This window comes from Myotis lucifugus, unplaced genomic scaffold, assembly GCF_000147115.1.
Source record: "Myotis lucifugus unplaced genomic scaffold, Myoluc2.0 scaffold_21, whole genome shotgun sequence".
Taxonomy (NCBI): Eukaryota; Metazoa; Chordata; class Mammalia; order Chiroptera; family Vespertilionidae; genus Myotis; species Myotis lucifugus.
Genome location: NW_005871069.1, coordinates 9,603,124 through 9,616,331, shown reverse-complemented (window position 1 = coordinate 9,616,331; position 13,208 = coordinate 9,603,124). Strand labels below are relative to the sequence as shown.

Sequence of the window (13,208 nt, the reverse complement as noted above, 5' to 3'; positions counted from 1 at the left end):
AATCAGAATCAAATCTTGGGATCCTTTCAGTCCACAGGCTGACCCTCTATCCACTGAGCCAAACTGACTAAGGCACAAAATGGGAGTTTTTAATTAAGTATCTATAGTGTGACCATCTGGTCAAGTAATGGAGTAGGTATACCATGGGCTTGTCTCCTCCCACAACCACATCAAAATTACACTTAAACTACAGAACAACCATCATTGAGAACTGCCTGAAATTTAGCTGAATGGAAGTCCTATACCTAAGGATAAAAGAAGCAAAATGGAAACTGGTAGGAGAGGCAGAGACATGGAACAGGTTAATCCAATATCCACCCATGATGGTTGAGAATTGGGAGGGATAGCTAGACTGTGGAGATCCCCCTGAGGAGCGAGGGGTCCCAGCACCATACCAGGCCCCCGGTCAAGGGTTCAAGTGCTGGGAAGAGCAGTTCCTAAAACTTCTGGCTGTAAAAACCAGTGGGGATTAAGGCTGAGAGAGATGAAAGGCTGATGGAGTCCCAGGCAGTTCCTCTTAAAGAGCCTGCAAATGGACTTACTTAGACTCGCTTGCTCTGAGTTCCAGCACTGGGGCAGCAGCTGAAAAGGTGCAAGGACCATACAAGGAGGAAATACTAGTAAACTGTCTGGCTTCCGAGTGAGGGCTGGAGAGGCAGCTTTCTCCCAGACAAAAATGCTGGCAGAGGCCATTTTTCCTTTGTTGAGCCCTTATCCTGCAGGTACAGGTGGGTGGTGCCATATCTGAGTCTCCATCAACCTGGCTCACACTGTTTTCCCTACCATAGTGTTCCCTGAAACCTCAACTCACCCAACCTGCAGATCCATCCAAGCTGCTTCCAGTGGATTTTCCATACAGTGGCCTGTCTTGGCTCATGCTGTAGACTTTCTCAAAGTTTCACAAACCCCAAACAAACAGCAGCTAACCTGTGTATCACATACCTCTTGCTAAGCAGCTCCAAGCCTGGCAGTAGTGACAGATGGGCTCAATTTGCAGCTTAGCCTCTCCCATGTACTTACAAGCCCAGCACAAGAAGCAACCATCCACAGATTGCTTAATAGCTCATACCAAGTGGCCTGGGCAGGGCACAAGCAGTGGCTGGCTTTGGCCTGCATCCCAAGAAGTCCCAGAACCGGCACACATGATGGCTAGCTTCAGACCACACCAGAGCATCACCCAGCCACCTTCAAAAAAAATACACACCCAAAGGGCAGACTCAGCAGGCACCAGTGCCTCACTAAAAGGAATCCTGCTCTGTAGGTTCTGCCCCTGCAGAGCTCCTCCATGGCCAGTGCTCACAACCAATCAGTCTGAGGGTCAATCCCTTCCATTGACATGCCAACAGCAATTAAGGCTCAACTACATCAGGAGGGCACACAAAACACACACAAGGGCAGCAAGTTCAGGTGACCAGGGAAATTGCGCCACTGGACCCCACAGGACAGCTACTACATAAGGCCACTCTTCCAAAACTGGGAAATATAGCAACTCTAATACATAGAAACAAACACAGGGAGGCAGCCAAAACGGGGAAACAAAGAAACATGTCCCAAATGAAAGAACAGACCAAAACTCCAGAAAAAGAACTAAATAAAATGGAGACAAATAATCTACAAATGCAGAATTCAAAACACTGGTTATAAGAATGCTCAATAATCTCAGTGAGAATTTCAACAAAGAGATAGAAAATATAAAAATGGAAATAGAAAACATAAAAAAGTACCAGTCAGAAATGGAGAATACAATAACTAAAATGAAAAATACATTAGAGGGAGTCAACAATAGATTAGATGAAGCAGAGCATCACATGGGAAATTTGAAAGACAAGATAGCAAAAAACACCCAATTAGAACAGCAAAAAGAAAAAAAAATGAGGATAGTTTAGGGCAGTAGTCGCCAACCTTTCAGACCTCCAGTGGTCCGTGGACCACCAGTTGGCGATCGCTGATTTAGGGAATCCTCTGGAACAGCAGCAAGCATACCATAGGGGTACCAGAAGAAGAAAGAGAACAAGGAATTAAACACTTATATGAAGAAATAATGATGGAAAATTTCCCTAATCTGGTAAAAGAAATAGACATTCAAGTCCAGGAAGTATTGAGTTCCAAACAAGATGAACCCAAAGAGGCCCACACCAAAACACATCATAATTAAAATGTCAAAAATTAGAGTCTCAGCGCGCCTTCCAGCCTGGCGTCCCAGCTATCAGATCCTCAGACTTTCCTCAGAGCATGGCCCCTAAACGCCAGTCCTCGCTCCCACCTCAAGCGAAGAAACCGAAACTGCCTCCAGCCCCCAAGCCAGAGAAGAAGCGGACCCCTCAGGACGTGCCAAAGGGAGAAAAAGAACAGCAAGAAGCAATTGAACATATTGATAAAGTACAAAATGAAATAGACAGACTTAATGAACAAGCCAGTGAGGAGATTTTGAAAGTAGAACAGAAATATAACAAACTCCGCCAACCATTTTTTCAGAAGAGGTCAGAATTGATTGCCAAAATCCCAAATTTTGGGGTAACAACATTTGTCAGCCATCCACAAGTGTCTGCACTGCTTGGGGAAGAGGATGAAGAGGCGCTGCATGATTTGACAAGAGTTGAAGTAACAGAATTTGAAGATATTAAATCAGGTTACAGAATAGATTTTTATTTTGATGAAAATCCTTACTTCGAAAATAAAGTTCTCTCCAAAGAGTTTCATCTGAATGAGAGTGGTGATCCATCTTTGAAGTCCACTGAAATCAAATGGAAATCTGGAAAGGATTTGACGAAACGTTCAAGTCAAATACAGGATAAAGCCAGCAGGAAGAGACAGCATGAGGAACTGGAAAGCTTCTTTACCTGTTCACTGACCATTCTGATGCAGGTGCAGATGAGTTGGGAGAAGTCATCAAAGATGACATTTGGCCAAATCCATTACAGTGCTACTTGGTTCCTGACATGGATGATGAAGAAGGGGAAGGAGAAGATGAAGATGATGATGATGATGAAGAAGAGGAAGGGTTGGAAGATATTGATGAAGGGGATGAGGATGAAGGTTAAGAAGATGAAGATGAGGATGAGGGGGAAGAAGGAGAGGAAGATGAAGGAGATGACTAATGAACACTGATGGATTCCAACCTTTTTTAATTTTTTCCAGTCCCTGGGAGCAAATTGCTGTCTTTTTTTTCTTTGTCTTTTTTCCCCCCTCTTGTGCTCAGTTGCCCTGTTTTTGAGGTCTCTTTTCTCTCCTTTACACCATGGTTCTCACCTTATTTTTTGGGGGGATGTACCTTGAGCAGAATACAGTGGGGAAAGAATCTTTGCCCCTTTCTGTTCCAAATTCATTTTTATCCCTTCCTGTCTCAAGAAAAACTTAATGGAATCAACACCACCGTGCTCTGTGGTGTTGAAAAAAGAAAAGCCTTCTGCTCCATTAGCTCTGCTGAGAGCTGGAGGTGGCTAGGCCCCTGTGTAGTAGTGCATAGAATTCTAGCTTTTTTCCTTCTTTCTCTGTATATTGGGCTCAGAGATTACACTGTGTCTCTATGTGAATATGGACAGTTAGCATTTACCAACATGTATCTGTCTACTTTCTCTTGTTTAAACAAAGAAAAAAAACTTTTAAAAAAGGGGGGGGGGTTACAGAAGGTCAACAAAGGGTGGGTTTGAGATGTTTGGGTGGGTTAAGTGGGCATTTTGACAACATGGCTTCTCCTTTGGCATGTTTAATTGTGATGTTTAACAGACATCCTTGCAGTCTGAGATGACACTTTTAAAATAAAATTCTCTCCTAATGATGACTTGAGCTCTGCCACTCGATGGGAGAATCAGCAGAACCTGTAGGAGCTTATTCGGAATTGACATTTCTCTATTGTAATTTTGTTCTGTTTATTTTTAAATTTTCTTTTTGTTTCACTGAAAAGGAAAGATAATGCTGTTTTAAACGTTAAAAGTGTACAAGTTGCTTTGTTACAATAAAACTAAATGTGTACAAAAATAAATAAATAAATAAATAAATAAATAAATAAAATCCCAAAAATTAAAGACAAAGAGAGAATCTTAACAACAGCAAGAGAAAACAGTTACCTAAAAGGGAGTTCCAAAAAGACTGTCAGCTGATTTCTCAACAGAAATTTTGCAGGCCTGAAGGAACTGGCACAAAATATTCAAAGCGATGAAAAGCAAGGACCTACAACCAAGACTACTCTCCCTAGCAAGGCTATATCATTCAGAATGGAAAGACAGACAAAGAGCTTCCCAGATTTAAAAAAAAAAAAAGTTAAAGAAGTTCATCACCACCAAACCAGTGTTAAAAGAAATGTTAAAGGGATCTTTAAAAAGAAGTAGAAAAAAAAAAAGAAAGAAAAAAAATTTAAAAAGAAAATAAATAAATAAAAAGTAGAAAAAAAACCTATGAATATAAAATGGTAATAACTACGAACCTACCAATAACCACTTTAAATGTAAATGGATTAAGTGCTCCAATCAAAAAGTGTTATTCTCACTGCAAGCCATATTTTCTAAGGAGGAATTTTCTATAACTTCCAAGACTCTTCAGTTCATCTGTGCCCCTTACCCACTGACAATAGAAATATTTAATCCGCTGGTATTTGTTCCAGTTAATGTATTTTGATTGTAAGCACCAAAAACTGACTTTGGCAATATTTGCCCAAAAAAGGAATACACTGGAAGGGCACTGAGGTTTGGCTCAAGAATCACGGAAGGCCTGAACAAGTAGACTCTGGAAGGATAGGTTCCAGACATCTCTACGAACTCCACAGTAGAGACTATGACATGCCATTGTAAGGCACTGTCTCCAGATGCCTCAGCCACCACTATCTGTGAATGACCATCTAAATCCCAGGATGTTAGTCTGATTGTCATAGCTCAGGCCACATGCCCATCTCTATGGTCAGGGGATACTATATAGACAAGGCCTACAACTATAGAGAGTCTCTTTGTTCTAAGTTCATTTGCCTTCTGCAGTGTTTATGTTTGCATGAAACAAAGATAAAAGTCAAATCTGACTTTCAAGTAAATGTTAAGTCTACTATCCTACCAGTCTTCTGACCCAATCAAAACACCTGAAACAAGACTCATAAAATTTCCCCCAAACTCTCCATCCAAAAAAAAAAAAAAAATACACAAAACACAGCGTTCATACACAACGGGCAATCTAGGAAATCAAGGCCAAAAGCTTCACAATAAGTGGTAGAGCTGGAATCCAAGCCCAGGGAGTTTGCCAAGTTCAGAACCTTAATTATATACTGCCTTCACAATAGTGGTCTCCACACATCCTTTCCCATCCCTGTATCTCAAGTCATATACCCCATAACCATTTCCTGTTAGAGCTGCCCTAGAACCCGAATTTCCAATATAGAATAGTTAGTGTAGTGTGTGCACACCGTGCGATCTGTCCTCTTACTAGAAACTCAAGAAGTAGATAAAAGGGTTTAAAATAAGATTTGTGAGAATTATATAAATTATTTTACATCACGCTTCTGTTTTTCCTTTCCTTTCCTTTTTTTTTTTTTGTCTCTAGAAAAGTACCTTGTTCCGATTTTCTGAGTATTATTAAGTCACAGGATATTATACATTAGGGCAGTAACTGTCCAGATTGTAACTAAGTTTAATGCCTAGTATCTCATTCAGAAAGAAGGCCTGGATACCAACACCAGAGAACTGTCAGAGAACGGGATGCCGAGAATCACTTCCTAGTGCTCTGAATAACCAACATTACTACCTAGATTATCATCTGTGTTCCCCCATTTCCAGCCAAGAATTTCTATGTAAATGATTCATAGAACAAAGACAGTCTGGTACAACTTGTATCTCGGTAAGCAGAGAATTCCTACCCAGTGTGCTTCCGTGTCTGGGTTTGAACTTTAACCTCCAAATCACACGTTGGTTTAAACTTGAAGTTTTTTTTACTTTTTACACAGATAAATTAAAACTATTTTCAGGAGTTGAAACTCTGAGGTACTTTACTTCACAACCTGAAGAATGCAACTCCGACCCTCTTAATTAACTGGCAAAGGAAGGACTTATCATACATATGTGTGTTTTCATTTTAAAATATGAATAGGAGATAATACATATAAAAATGGTAATAGGAGCTATTTTGGAATTGAGGGTGATGAGATTACAGGTGATTTTTTTTCTACATTGTTGCATATTTTCCACAAAGTCTATATATTACTTTTATAACAGACAAGAGATGAAAATAAGGAAGAAAAAAAGATTCACATTTTAACTATTCCTACATAACAGTTATAAGAATTTTGAAAAAAGAAAGGGATAAACCTTGATATGCTACTTAAACAAATCCAAACCAGTATAAAATGCCCTACAGCCCAGCCATGTCATCAAAACTCACTTGCCCTTTTCCTGGTTTTCCCTTCATCCTTTCCTCACCCTGGAAATTCCTACTGATTAGTCCAGATTCAGGTTAAAAGCCCACTGCCCAGCCAGCTCAGCCAGTGTGGCTCAGTGGTTGAGCGCTGACCTATGAACCAGGAGGTCAAGGTTTGATTCGAGGTCAAGGTTTAATTCCCGGTCAAAGCACATGCCTAGGTTGCCAACTCGATCACACTATAGATATTTAATTAAAAACTTCATTTTGTGCCCTAGTCAGTTTGGCTCAGTAGATAGAGCATCAGCCTGTGAACTGAAAGGTCCCAGGTTTGATTCTGATCAAGGGCAAATGTCTGGGTTTGGGGCTCCATCCCCAGTCGGGGGTATGCAGGAGGCAGCCAATCGCCAATCGATGATTCTCTCTTGTTACTGATGTTTCTATCTCTCTTTCCCTCTCCTTTCCTCGCAGAAATCAATAAAAAGATATATATTTTTTTTAAATGAAGAAAAAACCCCACTGCTTGCTTACATCTACTTGAACAATGGCCCCAACAAAGACTACTGGCCAGGCCTTTTATCTTTCTAGCCTTGTATTGTTTCCTGTCTCTGTCACACCATGCATATAATCACACTCACTTTTTATTCTATAAAATCTCCTGGCTAATTTTATTCAACATCTTACATCATTTTCAATGGGCAGTCTATAGCAGACATGGTTGTTTTAGGCCTCCTTGTGTACCAGAAATACATGTAGAACTAGTCACATAAAATGAGTCTTCAATTAAATTAAGTAAATAGCTCATGACTGCTCATTGTTTAGCACAATGTTAAGCATCACAGGAGATATAAAAGAAATATTGGATTTATTCTCTGTACTTAAAACATTTAAATTCATTCATTTATTCATTTAGAAGAGCATCTAAACTTTTAATATCTGGTTTAGATGCCCCAGGAGCTTACAATCTAGTGTGTGTGTGTGTGTGGGGGGGGGGGGGGGGGAATGGTAAGATACACAGATAGACAGTTAAATGGTAATGTTAGTGTTTTGTGTGTAATTAATAATGTCCAGTAGAAAACAAATGTTAAAAGATGTTTAAAATGATAAGATCATTTTAAGGTGTCACAGGGTAGTGTGGCCTGGCCAAAAAGAATGAAGAGGAGGGTCCTGGCCAGTGTAGCTCAGGTGGTTGGGTGTCATCCAGTGCACCAAAAGGTCACCAGCTCAATTTCCAGTCAGGGCACATGACCGGGTTATAGGCTCGATCCCCAACAGGGGGTGTGTTTCTCTCTCACATTGATATCTCTCTCTCTCTCTCCCTCTCCTTTCCTCTCCAAAATCAATAGAAACATATTTTTAAAAAAAGAATTGCCCTGGATGGTGTTGCTCAGTGATTAGAGCATTGGCCTGAACACCACAGGACCACAGATTCAATTCCCGGTCAAGGGCATGTAACTGGGTTGCAGGTTCGATCCCCGGTCCATTTGGGTTGGCAGTGGTGACAGCAGGAGTGTAGGAGAGGAAAAAAGAATGGAAAAAGATAGAGTTTTAACAGTTAAAAGCAGTTTTATATTTTATATATGTAGAGATGTCTGAAATATTTACCTATGGATAAAAAGTAATACAACAGTGTTGGAGTTTTGAATAACCTTTAACTTTCTGCCTTTTTTCCTGTTTTTAATTCTACTGAATACACACATATACACACACAGAACATATTTAAAGTACAAAATTTGAAGTTTTGACACACTATACAGACCTGAAACTATCATTATAATCAAGATACATGCATATATACTCTTTTTTCCTGGCTTCTTTCACTCAGCATAAATATTTTGAGTTTTATCTATGTTGTTGTGTGTTTTAATAGTTCATTCCTTTATATTTCTGAGCAGTATTCTTTGGTATAGATAAACCACAAAGACATTTAGGTTGTTTACAGATTTGGGTTAGTACAAAAGAGCTGCTATGAACATATGTGTATAAGCTTGTGTATGGATAAATGTTTTCTTTTCCTTTAGTAAATGCCCCTAGAGCAAAATGGCTGGATCTCATGGTAGGTATATATTTAACTTCTTTAGAAACTGCCAAAACTATACTCCACAAGTGATACCATTTTACCCTAGCAGTGTATGAGAGTTCTAGTCCTTTCTTAGTTCACCTACACTTGGTATAGTCAATCTTTCTAATTTCACCCATTCCAAATAGTAGCATCTCACTGTGGTATCTTATTTGCACTTCCCTACTAACAATGATGAGCATCTTTTCATGAGTATATCTGCCTTCCATATATCTTTTCTGGTGAAGTGTCTATTCACATCTTTTTCTTATTATTTTATGTTTCTTTTCTTCTTATTAAGTTTTGAGGGTTGTTTACATATTATAGATATAGATGCTTTATGAGATACTAGTGGCCCGGTGCATGAAATTCGTGCGGGGGGGGGGGGGGTGTCCCTCAGTCCAGCCTGCACCCTCTCCAGTCTGGGACCCCAATCAGGCAGATTGGGCCAGCCGGCAAGGGAGGGGGTGCAGGGAGGGACGACCGTGGGAGGTTGACCAGCTGCGAGAGGTTGGCTGTGGGAGCAGACTAACCACCAGGGAACATCTCCTGTGTTGAGTGTCTGCCCCCTGGTGGTCAGTGCGCATCATGCCTACCAGCTGGTTGTCCGGTCGTCTGGTCGTAACAATTGCTTAGGCTTTTATATATATAGATAGTATTATGTTTCCTCATATTACTTTATTCCCATTTTACACATGAAGAAACAGAGAGGTCAACCTGCAAAGCCTAGGTCATCCACTGGTAAATACCAAAGCTGTACTGTTTTTCAGTGTGCCTGCATCCCAGAGTTCCATGTGCCTTTCCGTAAGCCACACTGACTCCTGAATGTCCAAGAGCAATGAAGACATGAAATAGGTTGTTAAGGAAACCAAAGAATCATCTTTCTACACGATATTTAAGAGATCTGAGTCTCTTTTATGTAGATGGTGAAATTAGATAACTTGAGGTTTACAAAACAATTCTGTACATCATTTCTAACTTTCTCAAGTCTAATTTAACTCCAAATTCTCCATTTTTTTCAGAAGTAAAATATTATTTACTTATTACATTCAACAAGAATTAACATTCATAAGCAAGATAATTTCATGAGTATGTAAGCCAGTAGGAATAAAGCATAGGGTTTTCAAGGGTATAGTATTAAACATTATTAATACTACTTCTGATTTTCATAATAATAAATGTTGTAGAGCTGAAAACATACAAAAATTATGAAAATTAGGTTAGAAAATAAACATAAATTTAGATGAATAGGTTATATTTAAAATGCCTATATTTCCCATATTGGCATTGATACTTTCAGCCATTCAGTTTTTAGCCTTTTTGATAAAAAGCTACAAGCCTTCCACCCAGAAAAATTCACCAGATCTGAATTTTTCATGTGATTTCAGGGACTTGGTGGATGCACACCCCACCCTCAAGCCCACAGGACCTTCTAGAGGTCTACAGGCTCCAGGTTATGAACTCCAGCCCAGGTTTTCCAAAAGTTCCCTTGGAAGAAACATGTAAAAATTTCTTGGGGAACTTGTTCTCAACGTCAGACTTCCTTTTCAGTGGAAAACAGTTAACCATCAAGGATTGCTGATGTAAAACTGAGCAATAAAAAACAGTGTCTCATGAAAGGCAAATATGTACACATATAACCATGACTCATGTCTCATAAATGTATAAACAGAACTATAAGGAAGGAAAAAGAGGAAGCAAATACTTCAAAATGGGTCTGACAAGGATTTTCCCAAAGGGGTAGTGGTTTAAGCTGGGTGACCGTTGAAGCGTAAGAAGACTTCTACAGCAGATATTTCTAAAATCTTGACTTGAAAAGTATATCCTGCCTGGCCATGTGGCTCAGTGGTTGAGCACCGACCTATGAACCAGGAGGTCACGGGTCGACTCCCAGTCAGGGCACAGGCCGATTGTGGGCTCAATCCCCAGTGTGGATATATATAGATTTATAAATACCTAACATATGCATTTTCACTAGCATCCCAACTTGGTCCTTTTGACAAAAGATCCCATGTCACAAACAGTTCAAGCAATACTCCAGGGGAGGAGAGGACATACCACGAGGCAGAGGCTGGACTGTGGCCTGTCACTCCTTTGATCATTACCAGTATTTGACAGCCTGCAGTTTATGCATACCTGATTGGGGAGATTAATGGATTATATAATTTAGCTGATATCAAACCTCTCTTCACCAAATGGCCAAGTAGCTTTAGAAGATGCCTGCAAAGAAACTGGGTACTGAAAATATGTACAAGCAACAGAAAATGGCAGAGCTCTACTCCTGGTATGAATCTTCACCAGCTACATTAGAAAATAAAACAGGGGTAATGTGACCACAAGCTGGACATATAATTCAAAATTATCAAGACTATTGAGTTACACTTTACACAGTCATTGACAATAAACAGTGCACTGTGTGTACATTGTCCCATGAGATATTAGTTAAGGATATATTAAATCCTTCTAACTAATAGCACATTTTACTGGTTGAATAACAGCATCTCTTCTACCCTGCAAGACTTTGGGTTGGAAACATCTGGAAGGAAAGAGAGCAAAGGAACCTTAAAAACCTCCATTTTAATAGAAGGATGTGGTCAGAAAGGTCGATAAACTTTTATAATTTTTTAAGCAATTCAAGCCCAGACTTATTGAGCATTAGAGGTTAAAGCCAGCACTTAAAAGAAAAAGCAAGATGTTCAATATTTATGCCATTCCAGTGCACACCTAACCGCAGGGCTGCTCAGTTCTCCACAGGCTTGCAGTGCCGGGTCCTTAGTAAGAGTGCTGTGACAGCACTCTCAGTCAGCAGGAACATGGACTTTTTTAATGGCTAGAAAAGGCCACACCACTAGTAACATTTGTAGCTATGCAAAGTAACATAATAAGGGTAATCGAATATCATGCTTTGGCTAGTAAGCTGATCTAAACTGGGGATCATAAAGGAATGCTATCCCCCTCCTCTGCAAGAACACAAGTGAGCGTTTGGGCTGGTTCATTATGAAAGGACTGGCACAAGGCACAGCCTTTGTTTGATTCTGGACATAATACAGGAGTGGGAATTCTGGTTCCTAACAAAGTCATAAAGTGTTTTTTTAAGAACTATGTGAAATTTGTCCATAGCACTCATTTTCCAGAGTTAATTGGTCATGCTGTGTTCATTTCTCTAAGAAGAGCCACAATGTAACTATTCTGACACATATAAATAAATTTAAATGGTTGACTGCTTCACAAAACTGAGCAGATAAGTCTTAACTTTCTATTAGGTTTTGAGAGCTCAGGTCACTGCAAAGAGGAGCACATTTAACTTTTTAAAAGCTGGCCTCTTTTAAGAAAACTCAGAATATTTAATTGGTTGGCACTAAAACCTATGCAAATTGCCAGCAGTATCAGTAACCAAGTTTCCTAGACATGCATCATTTAAGACCTTCTCAGCTTTACACGGGCTGGGAACTGCTTATTTTCTGTTTTACTAAGAAAAGAGCTAAACTAAGACTGCTGTAGCTTCCAGGGTAAAGATATACGGTTCTCAATCAACTTTAGAAACCACTGAAAGTGCTCAAAGTGAAAGGCAGCATGCTTATCTGTACACTATTTATAAGGAAATTATCTTTATAAAAGTCTTCAGCTTCTTCCCAAATTCAATAAAACACTGAAGAAAGCTTTGAAGCAAAAGCACTATCTACAAGTACATTTTGGTACTTAAAAATGTAAAGAGCAAAAGTAAAGATAAAGAATTTACTTTAATTTAGATATTTTCTGTAGACTTCAGATGCTTGCATAGAATCTTACCATATCCCTTGTACTGGCAATATTCTCTATTACCATTTTTTGTTTTATGTATCGGTGGAATCCCTTTAGCAAAAAGAGCAGTTTTACTTATCCATGATTAAACTATGGACTGGGAGAGCTGTTTCATCAACTGAAAGAATCAGGCTTGGAAGCAATAATACACATACATCCTAGATGGCACAGAATGAGTATATTCAGCCACTTCCTCATTTTCCTAGGACTTGGTATGTATATCTAAAGGGACATTAAAGCCAAACCAAAATTATAAATTAAAATTTTTTACCCACCCCTGAATAAACCCAAACAGTCCTTACTTACCTAACATGTATTGCTTAAGGTAGTAGTTTTTTTAAACAGAAAAAATTAATAGAAAATTAAGAATTATGTGATCCTTTCACCATGTTTACTATTTGCATTGATTAGGCAAAGTACAATCTCAAAAGCAAAAAATGCCCTAGAAAACAAACAAACAATTTATCTCAATTTAACTATCATTAAAACAAAAAAAAGCAGCTCTAGAATCTGAGGCTAGATTATTGCTATTAACATAAGGGAAAATTCTGCATACCTGCTTCTGTTGGTCTTGCCAGCTGAGATTTGGAGGTCCAAGAAAACAGATCCAGAAGATTTAAAACTCAGTCTCTCTAAACTGTGTCTATTCTCAAATAATTCTCGGCCAAATTCAGCGTCTGACCAAAGAAAACAAGCAACCCACACTGAAGTGTCCTGCCTACTACTACAGATTTTAATCTTAAAAGAACTTGGTCTCAAGTACAAAGGCCAATTTGCAACATGGGTGTGGTTTGAAATCAAGAGGCAAAATGCAGATGCCATCGACAATTTCTTTTGGATTAGGACTGTGCTTAAAATACATCAGGATATTCACACTGCCCCTTAGAGTCCACTCAAGTAGGTCTCCTTCCTACAGAATGAGACTGCTTTAGGAGGTCTTGTATTTTTATAAATATTCTTTTGCCATTTTAATTTTGAAATGGCAATTTGGTTTTCACCATGTGAAAAATCATTT

At 39.2% G+C, this 13,208-nt stretch overlaps 1 protein-coding gene and 1 pseudogene across 1 annotated transcript in view; one reads left to right on the top strand and one right to left on the bottom strand.

Annotated features, from left to right (window-relative positions):
* The window catches only part of PLS1 (plastin 1), a 151,512-nt gene that overhangs the window by 101,486 nt on the left and 36,818 nt on the right, over positions 1 to 13,208 (bottom strand). The gene's annotated exons all lie outside the window — the stretch shown is intronic.
* On the top strand, positions 2,227 to 3,098 carry LOC102419674 (annotated as a pseudogene).